Genomic DNA, 20,098 nt, shown 5'->3' on the forward strand with positions numbered 1-20,098 from the left:
CATTTAAGTGTCTTAAGAATATTGAGATTTTCTCACACAATTTGGCATACTAGCTTTCATTTGAAATATGATTCAAGCCACCACATTTTAATACGGAACCCATACTTTGAAACTCACGGAAACATTATGGAATTCAATTCCAAGAGAGAAGGTTTAGCCAACATACCTCAATTGAGCTTTCCTTAAATTTACTACAACGTTCCGGAATATTCTAGCAATCCCAATCTATTTGAGACATAACAAAATTGAACCATAGTTAGGAAGATATTCATGGTCTCAGCTCATTTGAGCATTTTATCAAACACTAAGTGTGGATTAAGGTTCAAGGTCCTTTTATGGAGGATTCCATCATTCCACAACCCAATCTTTACCATTTTAGCTCAATAATCTTTCTACGCCCTTTAATAACACATGCATGTAAAATAAACAACCCTCTTGCCCAGAAATTATCTTGCTTATTACCCATTTCTAGAAAAAATTCGAAATAAGGGTTAGGGTGTAGAATATTACCTCTAGGATGAAGACCTAGTGAGTTTCCCTCCTTAATCTTCCAAACCTTGAGCAAGAATTGAAGAATCAATTATTATGGAACACCTTCTCACTCTAGGGCATTCTCTCTCCTCTAAAATATCAGATTATACCTCAAAAATGGCCCAAAGAGTGTATTTAACGAAATAGGGTCGGATTTTAAAAACCCAAAATTGAAGCTCCGCAACAGGTTCTGCGGTCGCATATGCGACCGATATCCAATTGACCAAAAATTTGCTTGAGTCTGCGGTCCGCATAACTGTTATGCGGTCGCATAGTATACCGCACAATAGTTATGCGATCGCATAGTCGACTGCATAATTGCTTCCAACTGACCCAACTAACTGCCTCACTCTGCATCCATTATGCAGTTCGCAGAGTGATTGAAATGCACTTTTCTGCCAAACAATTTCCTTTACTTTCCCGTGCATTGTTCAACCCAAAAGGTCCGAGCCACGGCGAGCAAGCTCGCCACGAAGAATTTCTACAATCCTCAAATACGTAATCCTAGCCCGGCACAATGAAATATTATTTTCTTTACAAATTTTATCGGGCTTTACACTTAAGTTCTTCAAATTTTTTCGGGGTGTTACAATATCTTTGCATGGTCCTATGATGATTTGACCGGTTTGAGCACGTCCATAGTGGCTCATAAATTACCTACCAACCAAATGTGTCCGCCAGTAAAGCAGAAGCTCAGAAAGTTCTAGCCAGATATGAGTCTAAAAATCAAAGAAGAAGTCACCAAGCAGGTTAAAGCTAAGGTTCTCAGAGTAGTTGAATATCCAACTTGGTTGGCTAACATCGTGCCAGTTTCGAAGAAGGATGGGAAAGTTAGAGTATGCGTAGATTATCGGGACCTAAACAGTGCAAGTCCCAAAGATGATTTCCCGTTACCCAACATACACATACTGATCGACAACTGCGCCAAGCATGAACTCTAATCCTTTGTGGATTGCTTCGCGGGATATCATCAGATCTGGATGGATGAAGAGGATGCCGAAAAGACAACTTTTATCACACCATGGGGGGTGTACTGCTATAAAATGATGTCGTTTGGTCTGAAGAATGCTGGGGCCACTTATATGAGGGCCATGACAACTATTTTCCACGACATGATACACAAGGAGATAGAGGTATATGTGGATGACGTCATCATCAAATCCAAGAAGAGTATAGATTAAAAAGCAGACTTGAGGAAATTCTTTGATCGACTTCGGAGGTACAATTTGAAATTGAATCCTGCAAAATATGCCTTCGGGGTCCCCACAGGAAGGGTATTAGGGTTCATTGTCAGCCGCCGAGGAATTGAGTTAGACCCATCAAAGGTCAAGGCTATCCAGGATTTGCCACCTCCAAAGAATAAGAAAGACGTGATGAGCTTCTTGGGACGTCTTAATTACATCAGCCGCTTCATAGCACAATCAACCGTGATCTGTGAGCCAATTTTCAAAATGTTAAAGAAGGATGCCGCAACCAGTTGGACTGAAGACTGCCAGAAAGTTTTTGACAGAATCAAAGAATATTTGTCCATACCACCAGTCCTGATCCCGCCAGAACCTGGTAGACCACTGCTACTCTATCTTTCCATATTAGATGGAGCTTTCGATTATGTCTTGGGACAACACGATGAGACGGAAAGGAAAGAACATGCCATATACTATATGAGTAAGAAGTTCACACCCTACGAAGCACGATATTATTTGCTGGAACTCACCTGCTGTGCTTTGACATATATAGCCCAGAAACTGATGCACTGCTTTTGTGCCTATACAACATATCTCATATCAAGGATGGATCCTCTGAAGTACACCTTCCAGAAACCCATGCCTACAGGGAAGCTGGCAAAATGGTAGATATTGTTGAGTGAATTCGACATCATCTATGTGACTCAGAAGGCGGTTAAGGGACAAGCATTAGCGGATTATCTTGCGGAAAATCCTGTAGGAGGAGAATACGAACCACTAAAAATGTATTTTCCTGATGAAGAAGTATCATTCGTAGGAGAATATATCGCTGAAGCCTACGATGGATGGAGAATGTTTTTCGATGGAGCCGCAAACTTCAAAGGAGTGGGTATTGGAGCCGTTTTGGTGTCAGAAACAGGTCAACATTATTCGGTGTCTATGAAACTCAGATTTCCGTTCACCAATAATATGGCAGAATATGAGGCTTGCATATTGGGGCTCAATTTGGCCATTGAAATGAATATCCAGGAATTACTGGTAATTGGTGATTCATATCTTCTGGTACATCAGGTGCAGGGAGAATGAGCTACAAAGAATACCAAGATATTACCATATCTATATCATGTACAAGAGATGATGAAAAGGTTCGTGAAGATAGAGTTTAGACATATCCCGAGAATCCAGAATGAGTTCGCAGACGCATTGGCCACTTTGTCCTCCATGATACAGCATCCGGACAAGAATTCCATCGACCCCATTCCGGTAACGATTCATAATCAGCCAGCTTACTGCGCTCATGTTGAAGAAGAAGCAGACGGGAATCCCTGGTTCCATGCTATCAAGGAGTACTTGGTAAAAGGAGAGTACCTGAAGCATGCAAATCATACTAAAAAATGCACGCTCTGAAGATTGTCCAACCATTTCTTCCAAAGTGGAGGAATTCTGCACAGAAGGACTCCCGACTTAGGGTTATTACGGTGTGTTGACGCCAATGAAGCTTCCAAACTGCTCGAAGAGATATCCTCTGGAACTTGCGGACCACACATGAATGGTTTTCTTTTAGCCAAGAAGATACTGAGGGCAGGTTATTTTTGGATGACTATGGAAACAGACTGCATCAGGTATGTCCAGAAATGTCATCAGTGCCAAATACACGCAGATATGATACGGGTGCCGCCAAATGAACTCAATGCAACGAGCGCACCTTGGCCTTTTGCCTCTTGGGGAATGGATGTCATTGGACCAATTGAGCTCGCCACTTCAAACGGGCACACGATCATTTTAGTGGCCATAGACTACTTCACAAAATGGGTCAAAGTTGCACCCTACAAAGCTGTAACCAAGAAAGTCGTCGCAGATTTTGTCAGAGATCGTATTGTTTGCCGATTCGGGGCTTCAGAATCCATCATCATTGACAATGCCGCCAACCTCAACAATGACTTAATGAAAGCTATGTGTGAAACCTTCAGAATCAAGCATAAGAATTCCACAGCATACAGACCTCAAATGAATGGAGCCGTGGAGGCTGCCAACAAGAATATCAAGAAAATATTGAGAAAAATGGTAGAAAATCACAAGCAATGGCACGAAAAATTACCATTTGCTTTATTGGGGTACCGTACCACAGTCCGAATATCAACCGGGGAAATTCCTTATTTGCTGGTCTACGGTACCGAAGTTGTCATTCTTGCCGAGGTTGAAATTCCTTCTTTTAGAATTATACAAGAAGCTGAACTCAGTGATGCAGAATGGATAAGAAGCCGCTAATGAACAATTAGCTCTCATTGACGGGAAAAGAATGAATGTAGTGTGTCATGGTCAACTCTATCAGAATAGGATGTCCAGAGCTTGCAATAAAAGGGTCAAACCTAGATAGTTCGCACCGGGGCAGCTGGTACTGAAGCGGATCTTCCCGCATCAAGATGAAGCCAAAGGGAAATTTTTGCCCAATTGGCAAGGGACCTACATAGTTCACAGAGTACTGACAGGAGGAGCACTCATACTAGCAGCAATGGACGGAGAGGTTTGTCCAAAGCCTATCAATTCAAACGCAGTCAAAAGATATTTTGTTTAAAATGTTCGCATTTCTTCATCTGATATAATTGAACTATGCTCGACCTGATTCCCGTTTAAGAGGGGATACGTAGGCAGCCCTGTGGGTTAGGTCACAATTCTATAAAATATTCATTTTCCCCACAACCAGAAACTGGGGCAGAATTTTGAGGAGGACCCTCAAAATTCCGGAGCAAGTCCGACCAACGTCATCATATGCAAAACGGTCAGAGAATCGCGTAAGTAAACTGGGGCAGAATTTTGAGGAGGACCCTCAAAATTCTAAGGAAGTCGCAATGTCTCTAAAGTGTCACAGTCATTGGTTCATCTAATTTATCCGATATTGTATACTAATATATTTTAAATAACTATATTCATCGTATGCAGGCACATTTTCGAAAACCTCATTTTTATGAAACAACCAGGTGCTACCCGTGGTAACTCAATCAGGACTTCGATACAGAGCAAAGCAAAGCAGGAAGGCGGAGGTACGAACTAACCTTCCCCCCGTAGAACTCACAATTTCCCTTTGAATGCAGGAACAAGGAATATTCGCAAATACGTGCACACCTCAGAATCACTATCTTCATAACGACAAAGCTGCCAAACGTAAACACATTTCCAGCTAAGAAATACCCTGCTACTACATATTATCTGTTCATTGCATGAGACTAAGCATTGTCTCTATCTTGCATGAGTCTAAGCCCTGCCTCCTTAATTGTATAAGGCTAAGCACTGCCTTCCCCTGCCTGAGACTAAGTATTGTCTCCACATTCGCATGAGGCTAAGCCATGCCTCCTCAATTACATAAGTCTAAGCACTGCCTTCCCCTGCATGAGACTAAGCATTGTCTCCAACTTCACATGAGGCTAAGCCCTGCCTCTTCAATTGCATAAGGCTAAGCACTGTCCAACCCTGCATGAGACCAAGCATTGTCTCCACCTTCGCATGAGACTAAGAATTGTCTCCCACTTGCATGAGGCTAAGCCCTGCCTCCTCAATTGCATAAGTCTAAGCACTACCTTCCCCTGCATGAGACTAAACATTGTCTCCACCTTTTCATGAGGCTAAGCCCTGCCTCCTCAATTGCATAAGGCTAAGCACTGCCTTCCCCTGCATGAGACTAAGCATTGTCTCCACCTTCGCATGAGGCTAAGCCCTGCCTCCTCAATTGCATGAGGCTAATCCCTGCCTCCTCTTGCATGAGACTAAGCATTGTCTCCCATTTCGTATGAGGCTAAGCATTGCCTCCCTAATTGCATAAGGCTAAGTTCTGCCTTTCCTTGTATAACACCAAATGCTATGCTACTTGAAATCTAGCACTATTTTTTACTTTTCTCGGGGCTAAGATCTGCCCCCGATATTACACAAGACTAAGCTCTGTCTTGTTTCGCTTTGCATAACCAAGCGTCATGTCTTTGCATCTCATAGGCTGGAATATCGCCATTTTGTCCTCAGTCATCATCCTCATAGCCGGAAGACACAATGCCATGGCCTGAGGATCTCTCAATATTGCACATCATTGTTCAAAGGCGTCATAGTTCATAGTAACCATTTTTATGACTCGAGAACATCCTTTCATGGCATGCGAATCCCTTATCACATGATTCATAGCCCAAGACGTCATGGTCTAAGGACATCATCCCCACCGTCCAAAGACAATCGTCATGGTTCGAAGGAAATTTTCATCATGTTTAAATTCTCGCAATAATACATATATACTTGCATGCATTGTGTTTTAAGTTTGCAAGTAATCCAGGAAGTAACCGTTCTCCTAACGGGAGCGATCTTCGCTCCGGTTTCCGTTCAACGTTCATATCCTGCAATTATTTCAAACGTAAACAACCACCGTCTGTTACCCACTCCCATTTGATAACCATTTAGATATCCATATCCACCCCCAGATACATCTATTTATAGTTCTGATATCTTCCTGACCAGAAAAGCTTGTCCGTTCCTACCACAACTTCATCGGTTTATTCCATCGTTGGATCCAGAACTACACATGACCTGATTCCTATAAAATCAGGGATATGTAGGCAACCCATAAACCAGATCTTGGCCTAAACCTTTCAAAATCACCTCATTCGGTCAAAATCGGTCATCATTTCTTTACCCGACAATTCTTTCATCATTCACAGGTAAAGAGGGGCAGCTGTTGATACCCAATTTTTCCTCATATTTTTTTAAAATATATATAGTTTCAAAAATAGTATATTTGCATCATCATTTAGTTTATAAACCTATACAAGCATTTTTTCATAATGTTTCATAATTTGTAAAGGCTTTAAATTAATTTCTTTCTGCATTTTATTGTATAAATATCCAATAATTATCCTTAAAATTATTTTTTATGATAATTTAATCATCCAAACTTACTGTTTTACACCAAAATGTATGTTTTATAACATTTTACTCAATTTTGTTTATAATTACATTTGCATTTTTAAGCTAATTGCATATTTTTGCAATAATAGCCTATATTCATGTATAATTACATTATTTGTGCAAAAATAATTGTTTATATGCCAAGTTATTATTTTCCATCATTTTAGTGCACAAATAATATTTTTGTTATTTATTAATTACTTTTAAAAATTATATTTTGATAAATATTTTGTATTTAAAAACTAGCCCCAATTTCTAAACAATTTCGAACCAAATAAATTGCCCCAAAACCCCAATACCTTAGCCCAATAACCCCAGCCCAAACCAAAAACCCCTTAATCCAAAAACCTGATCGGTACCCGTTAATTGACCCGCCCCACTCACTTTTTAATCCTGGCCGTTGATCTCTCAAGATCAATGGCCCTTGTTATTTCTCTCCCTTTTAATTACCCTCCCATAAACCCTAACCCATAATCCTATAATTCGCCGCCCTCATATTCTCTCAACCTCCCCTCCCTCTCTGAAGAACACTAAACCCGCCGCCCTTAAAATCTTCTCATAATCCCACTGAATATGGGATTTGATTATTACTTCTTGCCATATTCGACCCATTTTTAGTACTGGCTGTTCTCCTATAGTGCTTGCCTAAACATGGCAAGCAGATCTCTTCAAAATCGAACCAAAATTGGTTCTAACCCCTGATTTTGAGTATTATTCTGTCTATGTTCATCCTATGCTACTGTGAGTCCAAATACTTGTTTATATTCTGTATTTTCTTACTTACCCTAAAACTAGGGATTTTAGATTTCCTTAAATCGGACCAAAATTGGTTTGATTCACCGACTTTTAGTACTATTTGTGTCTATATTCACCCTATATTACCGTTTCTATATATATTTCGTTGATATTTATTTTTCCTAAAAAAAAACTAGGGTTTACCAGCTTATTCTCCTAATTTGATTTTAAATTGATTTGTGTGTTCTTCTTTCCTTTTATGATCTGATTGTTTGTATTTTCTTACTTATGTGCTGATTTTTACCACTATAAAAACCCATCTCCCTTCCCCTTTCTGGACAGACGAAAGTCACTAAAAAATGCTTACTCCGAAATTGAGGTTTCTACTCTGTATTTGTTTACTATTCTGTTCTGTTTGGCTCTTGGCCAACTGAAAGCCAAGGCCACCGGATTTCTACTTTTCTGACCATCTCTTGGGTTTGAGCACTGCCCTGGGTTCTTGAAACCCTTGGGAACTTGACACAATCCGGGTCCTTACTGCTATTCTTTTCTTGTTTATTGAACAATCACTGGTTAGTTTCTAAACCCTCGCAATGTTTATTCTCTTATGTTAGCATGTTCTTTGAAACTGCACGACTTAATGTATTTCATTAACTCTCTTTATGTGTGATTCTGCCTATAATTGCTAACCTAATAATGTCTTTGCACATAACTTAGTTAATTTAGACAGAATGAAGCATGTTTAGTTTGATGTTGTTGATAATACGAATGTTCTGCCTTGATTATATGGTTTAATCCATGTTCTCTACCTAATTCTGAACTTCTAGTGATTAATTGATGTTATTAGCATGCCTTAACTTGTTTAAGACCTTTACTCTAAGTGTAGTAAGCTCCTATGACTATGGTTGCCACTCTATATGTTCTTGCGATGTCTAATTTTGCACTTCTAACAACCTGTTATCCTTTAAAACTAATCTCCTTGATTAATACCCTCTATGATACCTGATTCTGTTTGTACTATCTAAACCTGAGATAGTATAATATGATCCATTAAGTCATAAACTGGTTGCATTACTTGGTTTTACTAGCCTAATGCCCTTTCCTGTTAACTTTGCAATCCTAAAATCTTTGTCTCTTAGCATATGTCACCCTGCCCAGTGTGTTAATTTGCTTTTGGAGTTCAGTATGTGATTATCCTATAGTGTTTGCAAATGCTTTTTTCAAAATTATTATCTTTATCACTTGTTTCTAATTCTAGGGATAGCTGAAAGCCAAGGCCCTTCCCCCTAAGACTCCTCTATTAACCTCCCTAGTGTGAGCACTGCCCTGGGTTCTTGAAGCCATTGGGAACTCTAACACACTAGGGTCATGGTTCTTTGCCACCTTCCTAATTGCTCAAATTTGCCTTTTTACCTACTGCCTGAATCAACTGGTTTCTGGCTGTTTTATGTAACTGAAGATATGACTTCTGGAGTGTTGTAAAACTATGTGCACTTCAGGTTGAGGTCTGGCCTGGCTGGGTATATTTTTGGGCCTGACTTAGGCTCACTATAGCTATTTTGTAATTTACTTCATTCATTGGGCTTGTAATAATGTTGTAATAACAATTGGGGGTGTTAGTAAAATTGGGAAAAGGGGTTTAGTTTAATACTTGCATTGAAATGGGTAGAAATCCTGCCTATAGGTATTTACTTTGCTGCTATGATGTGTGTTAGATAACCTGCCTATAGGTATTTAATTTGTTTGACATATTTTTCACCATGCCTATAGAAAATTAAATGACCAATGTGCATTACAGCATATTCGTTAGGTGCTATAGGATTCTGTTAATTTACATGCTACCTAATCTGCAATTCAGAAATCATGCCTATAGGGTTAATTGATTAATATGTTGTTCACTTAGTAGACATGCCTGTAGGATCTAAAATAGGTCTTAATTATTAATTATAGAACTCATGCCTATAGGAGTAATCCTGCTCGTTTTTAAGTGCTAATGTTGAACTTTGAACACTGTCTCGTTGAACACTATTAGAAAGCATGCCTATAGGATAAAACAGAGTAAGAATATTCTCCTATGGTTACCATCGCCAATTACTGCATAAATCACCTAGATATCATGCCTATAGGTTTAATCGCTTATTACCTATAATCAGTAGGCAATTGCGTAGTAAGTTAGAAATCATTTTTTTTAATGGAACCTCGCGTATGAAACTGTCTGCATTTTCATCCAGAATCACATAAAGATTATGTCTATAGGATTTAATGACTTTAACTCGTCTCAAATCTGCAACTGTCAAACACCTAATTTGTTTGCGTACATTCGTTGCCTAAGTGTGGAGGTTAACTTGAACCCTTGTTTGTTTTTTTTATATGAAAGCCCAACTTGTTTTGTATGTTGCCTAGTTTCTCATTTTGAGCAACCTAAATTAAGTCTAGAACCACCCAAGATAGAGGTCCAGTCGCCTCCTAGACTATAGATATGGGACGGGTAGTGCACACATAAGGTACGATTTAGAATCAATTAGTGCGCTTTAGGTAAGCAACTTAAAGATAGTAATCAGGTAGCAAGAGATGATAGTCTGTGCCCGCTGAATAATATGAGTAACACCCCATCTCGAGGGAGTTACGAAGTATTATTTATGTTGTACGGGGTGATCCTTTAGGCTAAAACACTTAGGACCTCCCCCCCCCCCCACCTTGCCTTAAAATCAATTATTTTGCTTATTTGCCCAATTTTGTCTCTTCTCTTTATTTGGGCTAATTCATATAATTCGAGTTCGGCCGGGACCCACAGTTGTGGACCTCGAGGAATGCCTAACACCTTCGCCTCGAGGTAATTTGAGCCCTTACCCGATATTTGGTGACGCAAACTGGTTAAACCAGAGTTATTTGCAAATAGGTGTCCTAACGCACCTCAAACCCATTAGGTGGAGACTCTCTCTTTTAATATCATTCCTTTAAAAGAGTTGTCACGTGTCGAAACCCGATTTTGTGAGAAAGAAAGGGCGCAACACGGCCAAAACCGATTAGTCCTTCGTACGAACGGGTCGAGATGGTAATACATTGAGCGAAGAGCATCTTTGTAATTTCAGGTTGAGGTCCGAAGTCAGGTCACCAAACTTCGAGTTCTAGGACTGATCAACGTCAAGCTAGATATCCTTATCGAGCTCGAATCCAAATCGAACTATGAGGCGAAGCAAAATTATCGAGCCTAAGAATCATAGACCGACCGACACTGACCCTGAATCAATACTGGGCTCCGAGTCAAAATCGATCTTGAGTCAAGATTTGAAAGTATCTTTTACTTTGGATTAGAAATGGCAAACCAACGATTAATGGCCTTACCTATCGACAACGAAGTTGTCCTTCAAGATGAAAACACCAACTTGACGCCCAGGGCCGTAAGGCCGCTCGTCGAAGCACCTGAAGCTCGAGTCAAAGTACCACTAGCCGTTAATTCACATAAGGCCCTTGAGAAAAACCAACATTCTGAACCCAAAAATAGCATTCATGGTGGTACTCGATCTGCAGCTCGAGACACCCATAACGTTGAGGAAAACGGAGTCAGCTTGCGTATGATTTTTGAAATGCTTCAAGCCCAATAGGTAGCGATAGCCTAGTTGCAGAGGAAAACCCAGGTACCGAGCAGGCCGGAGCCTATTCCACCTCGAGCAATTGCCCACAGAACGGAGTCAGCCATAGTAAAGTCAAATGAGCAAGAATCGGGAACTACTCCCGAAATTGCTACGATACTCGAGGATCTCACAAAGCGGATCAAAGCAACAGATCCCAGGGGAACCGCCAATGATTAAAGGGTTGGATTCCAAACAATTCGTGCAAAAGCCTTTTCCCTCGAGTGCAGCCCCAAAACCAATCCCCAAAAACTTTCGTATGCCCGAGATTCCCAAATATAACGGAACGACCGACCCCAACGAACACGTCACCTCTTACACGTGTGCCATCAAGGGTAACGATTAAGAAGATGATGAAATTGAATCTGTGTTATTAAAAAAATTCGGAGAGATCCTCTTGAAGGGAGAAATAATTTGGTATCACAACCTGCCACCAAATTCCATCGACTCATTTGCCATGTTAGCAGATTCTTTCGTAAAGTCACACGCCAGTGCCATAAGAGCCGCAATAAGAAAATTGGACCTTTTCAAAGTAAAACAAAGGGATAATGAAATGCTGAGGGAGTTCGTGTCCCGAATTCAAATGGACCACATGGAATTGCCACCGGTCACAGATGATTCGGCCGTTCAAGATTTCACCCAAGGGTTGAGTGAGAAAAGTTCGATAGCATCATGTCGGCTGAAATAAAATTTGATCGAGTATCCAGCTATATCTTGGGCAGATGTGCACAATCGATATAAGTCAAAAATCAGGGTAGAAGACGACCAATTAGGAGCTCCTTCCGGATCAGTACATCTAAACAGGTCGGTTATTAAAAACCAGAGGGACATCGGCAGAGAGCCAAGGTCGAACAAAGACCGATATCAACCATACACCGCAGATTGAAGGAACAATGGGTCGGGATGCATCCTCCCTGAACAATTGAAGAAGTTATCGAGGACAGAATTCTCGGGGACTTATGAGCAAATGTAGTTTTGACAAATATGCCGATCCTATAGAGGCACCTCGGTTATCGGAATATAACTTTAGCATCGATGCATCAGGCATTGTATCGGGAATCAGAAGGATCAAAGATACTAGGTGGCCCAGACCCATGCAAACCGATCCTTCCCAAAGAAACCCAAATTCAATGTGCAAATATCAAGGAACACATGGCCACAAGACCGAGAATTGCAGAAAATTAAGGGAGGAAGTAGCCCGTCTATTCAATGAGGGCCACCTTCCAGAGTTCCTCAGTGATCGAGCTAAGAAACATTTCAGAGAGAGAGATGCCAACATAAAAAAAGAACAGGAGGAACCTCAACATATCATTCATATGATCGTCGGTGGGGTCGACACTTCATAGGGACCCATACTCAAACGCACAAAGATACCGGTCACTAAAGAAAAACAAACTCGAGATTATGTGCCCGAAGGCATTTCTCAGCCCCACAACGACGCTCTGGTAATTTCTATCTTATTAAATAAAGTTCAAGTTAAGCGTGTTTTAGTGGATCCAGGTAGCTCTGCAAATATCATCTGATCGAGGGTCATGGAATAGCTCGGTATGCAAAATCAAGTCGTGCCTACAGGTCGGGTCTTAAACAGCTTCAATATGGACAGTGAAACAACTAGAGGGGAGATTATTCTACCGGTGAACGTGGCTGGGCTCATCCAAAATGCCAAGTTTCACGTAATCAAATCCAAATTAACCCGGAGGATCGAGAAAAGACTTCATTTATCACCAAGTATGGAATATATTGTTATAATGTAATGCCCTTCGGGCTAAAAAATGCAAGAGCTACTTACCAACGCCTAGTAAATAAAATGTTCGAAGAATAAATAGGTAAGTCAATGGAAGTTTATATTGATGACATGCTAGTTAAGTCCCTGTGCACAGAGGACCATTTGACTCATTTGCAGGAGACGTTCAAAATTTTAAGGAAATACAATATGAAGCTCAACCCCGAGAAATGTGCTTTCGGGGTTGGTTCAGGAAAGTTCCTCAGCTTCATGGTATTAAATAGGGGGATCGAGATCAACCTCGATAAAATCAAAGCCATCGAAGACATCGCCATCATGGAGAGTGTTAAAGTCGTTCAGAAGCTAACTGGACGGATAGCTGCCTTAGGCCGATTCATTTCGAGGTCGTTGGATCGAAGCCACAGATTTTTCTCTCTACTCAAAAAAAGAACGATTTCGTCTGGACCCCGGAATGCCAACAGGCATTAGCAGAATTGAAGAGATACCTGTCGAGCCCACCACTGCTTCACACTCCGAAGGCAGATGAGAAACTTTACTTATACTTGGCGGTATCGAAAATCGTGGTAAGTAGCATCCTAGTTCGAGAAGAGCAAGGTACACAATTTCCTGTTTATTATGTAAGTCGAAGCTTAGGATAAGCAGAAACTACATATCCACACTTAGAGAAATTGGCACTTGCATTGATAAGCGCCTCTAGGAAGTTAAGGCCATACTTTCAATGTCGCCCCATATGCATATTAACCACTTACCCACTTTGTAATATTTTGTACAAGCCCAAACTGTCGGGCTTATTAGACAAATGGGTCGTCTCAGTGGGTACGATATCGAATATCAATCCTGTACGGATATCAAGTCTCAAATTTTAGCGGACTTCATGGCCAATTTCATGCCAACCCTCATACCCGAAGTTGAAAAAGAACCCTTGTTAAAATCGGGTACATCATCGGGGGTTTGGACCCTCTTCACAGATGGTGCTTCGAATGTGAAAGGGTCCGGGCTAGGCATCGTTTTGAAGCCGCACACGGGTAGCACTATTAGGCAATCTATCAAAACTTCTAGGTTGACTAACAATGAGGCCGAGTACGAGGCCATGATTGCAGGTCTCGAGCTAGCTAAAAGCTTGGGAGCAGAAGTCATTGAAGCCAAGTGTGACTCTTTATTGGTGGTGAACCAAGTAAACAAAACCTTCGAAGTTTGAGAGGATAGAATGCAAAGGTATTTGGATAAATTACAGGTAGCTTTGCACCATTTCAAGGAATGAACTTTACAACATGTGCCTCGAGAACAAAACAGTGAGGCCGATGCACTCGCAAATTTGGAGTCATCAGTCGAGGAAGATGAGATCAACTCGGGGACTGTCGTTTAACTCTCGAAATTCGTAATTGATGAGGGTCACGCCGAGATAAATTCTACAAGCTTAACCTGGGATTGGAGGAATAAGTATATTGAATACTTGAAGAACGAAAAACTCCCATTGAACCCTAAAGAATTGAGGGCCCTAAGAACCAAAGCTTCTCGATTCACGTTGGCTGAAGATGGAACATTATACAGAAGAACGTTCGATGGACCATTGGCAGTATGCTTAGGACCAGGAGACACCGATTATGTTCTATGAGAGGTCCATGAAGGAACTTGTGGGAACCACCCCGACGCTAAACCACTGATTCACAAAATCATTATACCAGGATACTATTGGGATAGCATGGAAAAGGACACTAAAGAGTTTGTTCGAAAATGTGATAAATGTCAAAGGTTTGCACCGATGATCTATCAGCTCGGAAAACAACTTCATTCAGTCCTATCCCCATGGCCATTCATGAAATTAGGGATGGATATCGTTGGCCCTCTACCATCGTCCCCAGGTAAAGGTAAGTTCATTTTGTTTATGACTGACTATTTCTCTAAATGGGTTGAAGCACAGGCGTTCGAGAAAGTGAGAAAAAAAGAGGTTATAGACTTCATCTGGGATCACATCGTGTGTCGATTTGGGATACCCGCAGAAATAGTACGCGACAATGGTAAGCAATATATAGGCAGTAAAGTGAAAAAATTTCTTGAAGACCATAAAATAAAAAGGATATTGTCAACACCGTATCACCCATGTGGGAACGGACAGGCCGAATCGATAAACGAGACTATCATCCAATGATGATGAAGAAGGCAGTTGAGGCGGATCTGATGAGGGGCCTGAAGGAAAAGTTGCTCCCGAAGAAGAGGTCGAAACCGACCATTGTTAGGACTTAGTTTCCCTTTTTGTAAGTCCTTGATCGGTCTCTTGTACATAACCTTTTTATCAATATATAATAGAAAAACTACTTTTGAATGCTTTCTCTATTTTATGTTCAAACATGTTTTGTGCTTTTTCCTTGTGAAAATTTTGTTGTTGCAGCCTCTGTAATCGAGCGAATACTAGTTTGAACTTAGAACAAAACCCTTAGGGTTTTTAGACACGCAAGGGTGAGTCCCCGAGTTCAATAATATGTTCGAGATTTCGGATAGCTTGATCGACGCCATGACTGCACTGTTTTTATAACTATGTTCAAGTATGTTTCGAACATAGAATAGAATAAACCCTTAGGTTTTTACCAAATAATGGGTAATTTTCGAATCTTGCAGTAACATACCCCTTAAGGTTTTATGGTGGATCCTTGAGCTAAGTTCAAGCCATCTTTATTTGAACTCGGAATAGTGGAACCCTTAGGTCCGAGTTGAGTGAGAACAAAGTCTCGAACTCTAAATGTATTGGTCCTTAGGCTTAATAGTTGAGCGAATGTTTTCTCGAACTTTAAGTAAAGTAGCCCTTAGGCTTAATAATTGAGTGAGTGATTGCTCGAACTCGAAGTATTGTAGCCGGTAGGCTTTATGGTCGAGTGAGTGATTGCTCAAACTCGAAGTAAGATAGCCCTTAAGCTTAATAGTCGAGTGAGTGATTTCTTGAACTCGAACTCGAAGTATTGCACCCCGTAGGTTTTATGGTCGAGTGAGTGATTGCTCGAACTCGAAGTAAGATACCCCTTAGGCTTAATAGTCGAGTGAGTGATTGCTTGAACTCGAACTCGAAGTATTGTAGCCCGTAGGCTTTATGGTCGAGTGAGTGATTGCTCGAACTCGAAGTAAGATAGCCCTTAGGGTTAATAGTTGAGTGAGTGATTGCTCGAACTCGAAGTAAGATATCCCTTAGGCTTAATAGTCGAGTGAGTGATTGCTTGAACTCGAACTCGAAGTGTTGTAGCCCGTAGGCTTTATGTTGAGTGAGTGATTGCTCGAACTTGAAATAAGATAGCCCGTAGGCTCAATAGTCGAGTGAGTGATTGCTCGAACTCGAACTCGATGTATTGTAGACCGTATGCTTTATGGTCGAGTGAGTGATTGCTCGAACTAGAAGTAAGATAGCCCTTAGGCTTGTTTGAATCATGAAGTAGAACAAACCTTTCAAAATATGAGATACTGGTAAACAAAAAGTTTCTCTTTATAAGTCATTATACATGTGTTTGTATTTCGTGCTAGGGCTCGAGTAAAACTATGTGGGCATGGTTCGTGTCCATTTGGCCCTTACACTTTTCCCTATCAAGACCCTGTTTGACATGAGTTTGATATGAAATAACTTTCTTGTATCGAGCTCGATTTATTCGATGGTAAAGCCCCCCAGTATTCGAGGTTGATTGTAAATAAGCCTTGGATACTATTGAATTGTCCTCGGGTAGCACATAGTTGTTGCCTCGTTAAAAACCTCACCCGAAAAACCCAGTTAGGATAAAAACCGATCTAAGGGAAAAAGAGTGCAACGTGTACTTTAAAACCTGAGGTCTTGATGTCTTTGGTCGAACTCTTGCGATGAGTTAGCATCGAATATATATAGACACCAGAAGGGAGAAAATCATACCTTAACAATAATATCGTTTGAGAAGTGATATGTTCCAGTTGTTTGGTAATGGTTCGCCACCCATCGTTCCGAGTTTATAAGACCCTTTTCTGACTATATCGAGGACTTGATAGGGTCCTTCCCAATTCGGGTCGAGCTTCCCTTCATTAGGATCTCGAGTGTTAATGGTGACCTTCCTTAGGACTAAGTTCCCGACCCTGAAGTGGCGGAGGTTGGATCTTCTATTGTAGTACCTTTCGATTCGTTGCTTCTGTACAGCCATTCGAACAAGTACCGCTTCTCATTTTTCATCTAATAATTCAAGGCTAGTATTCATAGCCTCGCGGTTCGATTCCTCCGATGTATGTCGAAACCTTGCGCTGGTTTCTCCGACTGGAATTATGGCTTCGGAGCCATACACTAAGGAACTCCGACTGGAATTATGGCTTCGGAGCCATACACTAAGGAAAGCGGAGTTTCCCCCGTACTGGACTTCGATGTTGTTCGATATGCCCAAAGGACTTCGGGAAGAATTTCTCTCCATTTCCCTTTAGCTTCATTCAACCTTTTCTTTAGGTTTCGTCATCGAAGGAGGAAGTTTCCTGGCTTCAGCCTCAAGCACATTGGCTCGGGCTATCTCCTCGGAGAGGTCAAAACCTAGCGTATGGATTTCCTCGAGGGTTTCCCTCCGAGATTGGCACTTTGTCGAGTCAATGATACATTGCTCCTGGTTAGAAGCCTCCCTTAGCTGCATTTGAGCAGCCTCAGCATCGGCCCAGTACATGGCAATGGACTTGTCCGCCATGACTTTTGTCGTCTCGATCTCTGCTTTGGCCTTAGCAAGCCCGGTTTTGAGCTCCTCGATCCTCTTAGCTTGGGCCGAACTTTTCAGTTTGACGCCCCGATGTTGAACCTCGGTCGATGACAATTCGGCCAAGGTAGTTTCTTTTTCTGCAACCAGGCGGTCCATAGTCTCCTTCCACCGATCACACTCGGCCTTGACCTAATCGAATTCTCCCTGAAGCAACCCGATCCTTTCTTTTTGTTGCAGCTGAGATAACGAAGTATTAACCTCCACAGTTGGGTTGAGTCCATACTCTATCAAACGGATGCTCACCTGTTTATCTAGCTCGGCCTCTTCCTCACGAGCCTTGGATAAATCCTCTTGAAAGTCCTTTATAGTCTCGTCGTTTTGGCCGCAAAGAAGCTTTAGAGCGTTTCTCTCCTCCGAGACCCTTTGGAGCTTGGTTTCACACTGGCTGAGATCAACTCAAAACTCGGCAAGGGCTTACACAAAAAAGAAAAATACAAGTCAGATTTAGAAGAGAGTAAAAAAAGAAATGTAGTAAACAGATTATTACCCGAGAAAAGAGACGTTGGGCCTCTTCTAGAAGAATAGAAGCGTCACTAATATTAGAGGCATCATTGACTCCAGCAAAGCAATCCCTAAAGGGATCCCCTACATTAGAGCCTCCGCCCATATCAGGGGGTCTTCAACTCTCGAGCTTTCCTTAATACCTCCTCTAAAAAGGTCGGAAGAGAAGGCAAGTGTCATGTTGTCATGGTCCCGGGTAAGTCGCTCGGGATGCTCTGATCGATCTTCGGGGTCTCTGAACCGGCCCCGTCCGGTGTAGCCGTAGATGGCCGAGAAATGAGCTCGACCTCTGGTAATTCAGGACCCTCATCCGATTTCTTTTTTCGAAGCCTCATCGATACGAGGCTTGATTTTAGCAGACGTCGTCGGCTCAGAAAGTTTGGTGACCTCGACGATTTTCCTAGATCGGACCGTCAGTGCCGAGGCATTTTCCTCTTCTTCCCCTTCTTCATCTCTCAGACTTTGGACCGATTCCATCGTGAGAGCAATTACTTTTCTCCTCACCCTTCGATATTTGGGCTTGTGGTCCTCAGACTGCGAGGTAGGTTTCCTCTTCTTATTTTCCCCCGACTTCGGAATCGGGGACTTGGTCTCTTCCTCGCTACTTGAAGGCCTCAAAATGGCATCCTTGGTCAGGCCTGCATGAAAGAAAATTAGTGATGAATGAAGTATAAAAAGTGTTTCAAAAACATAAAAAAAGAGGCCCTTACCGTGATTCTTGGCCTCCCATCTGCCTTTTGCCAAATTACGCCATGCGCGTTCGGCATAAGTGAAAGTCGAGGATAAGTTCCGAACCCAATCTTCGAAGTCAGGTACCGCTTGAGGCATCCAAGGAACAGCTGCATATCGAAAGGGGATATCAGGCGAGGTCGAGGAAGGTACGAACAATAAAGTTTAAAAGATCACTTACGGTGAAAGTTCCACTCCTCAGTGAACTGCATCTTCTCTTCCGGGATAATGTCACGGGTCCTCACCCGTATAAAATGGCTCATCCAACCCCGATCCTTGTCCTCATCGATGCTTGAGATTAAGGCCTTCGTTGCCCGGCGTTGGAGCCTGATTAGTCCTCGATAGATTCGAGGCCGGTACAACCGCATGAGATGGTTTAGGGTAAACTCTAGACCCTCGGCCTTGCTAGAGAAGAAGCATAGAATGATTACTATGCGCCATAGAGAGGGATGAAATTGGCCAAGGGTGACCTGATATCTTTTACAGAGATCAATCATCATTGGGTCGAGGGGACCCAATATTAAGGGGTAAGCGTAAACACTTAAGAACCCCTCCGCATAAGCGGTGATGCTCTCTTCGGGAGCAGGAACTTGACCCATGACCTCGGGACCCTAGTTGTAGTCCCTCTTCATGGCCTCGAGGTGGTTATTTGTTATCAAGCACATGTACATCGACACATGCTCACATTGGCCTGGGATCGATGAAGGGTTTTCGACCTTGAAATCAGACTTTAGAGTATACGGGCCAGGAACATACTCGTGGGGAAGCGGCTCCACCGGCGCCCTGCCACCGAATGACCGGGAAGAGGAGCAAGAAGCTTTCTCCTTTTGCGGTAAGGTCTTTGAGGTTTTCGCCATTTGTATAAGTAAAAAATATCGAAGAAAGATGAAAAACTTGTTGTTTCGATACTAATGAAGATGGCTCTACAGGCGGCGAAAAGGAGGAGATGAAAAGAGTGAGAAGACTTAGAGGTTTGATTAGAGAAAAAGTAAAGTTTGATTCAATGAAGGAGCGGGTATTTATAGGCTCACGGCGACGGTTCGGTGGCGCTAGTGGCCGACCGCTAACTGACAAGCATTAATGATTTGGGGGATTGAACCGATGGGATGTTTTGACCACATCCATCACTTACGTCATGAGGACGACGTTATGATCGAGGTCTCGAAAAATCAAGGCTCAAATCATTTCTTATCATTTTATTCAAAGAAACGCGGGGACTATCTGTATACAGCCAAAATCGATTAGTCATTTGTACGAATGGGTCGAGAAGGTAATACATTGATTGAAGAGCATCTTCATAATTTCAGGTTGAGATCCAAAGTCAGGTCACCAAGCTTCGAGTTCTAGGACCGATCAACGTCAAGC

This window comes from Nicotiana tabacum, chromosome 13 (assembly GCF_000715075.1).
Source record: "Nicotiana tabacum cultivar K326 chromosome 13, ASM71507v2, whole genome shotgun sequence".
Taxonomy (NCBI): Eukaryota; Viridiplantae; Streptophyta; class Magnoliopsida; order Solanales; family Solanaceae; genus Nicotiana; species Nicotiana tabacum.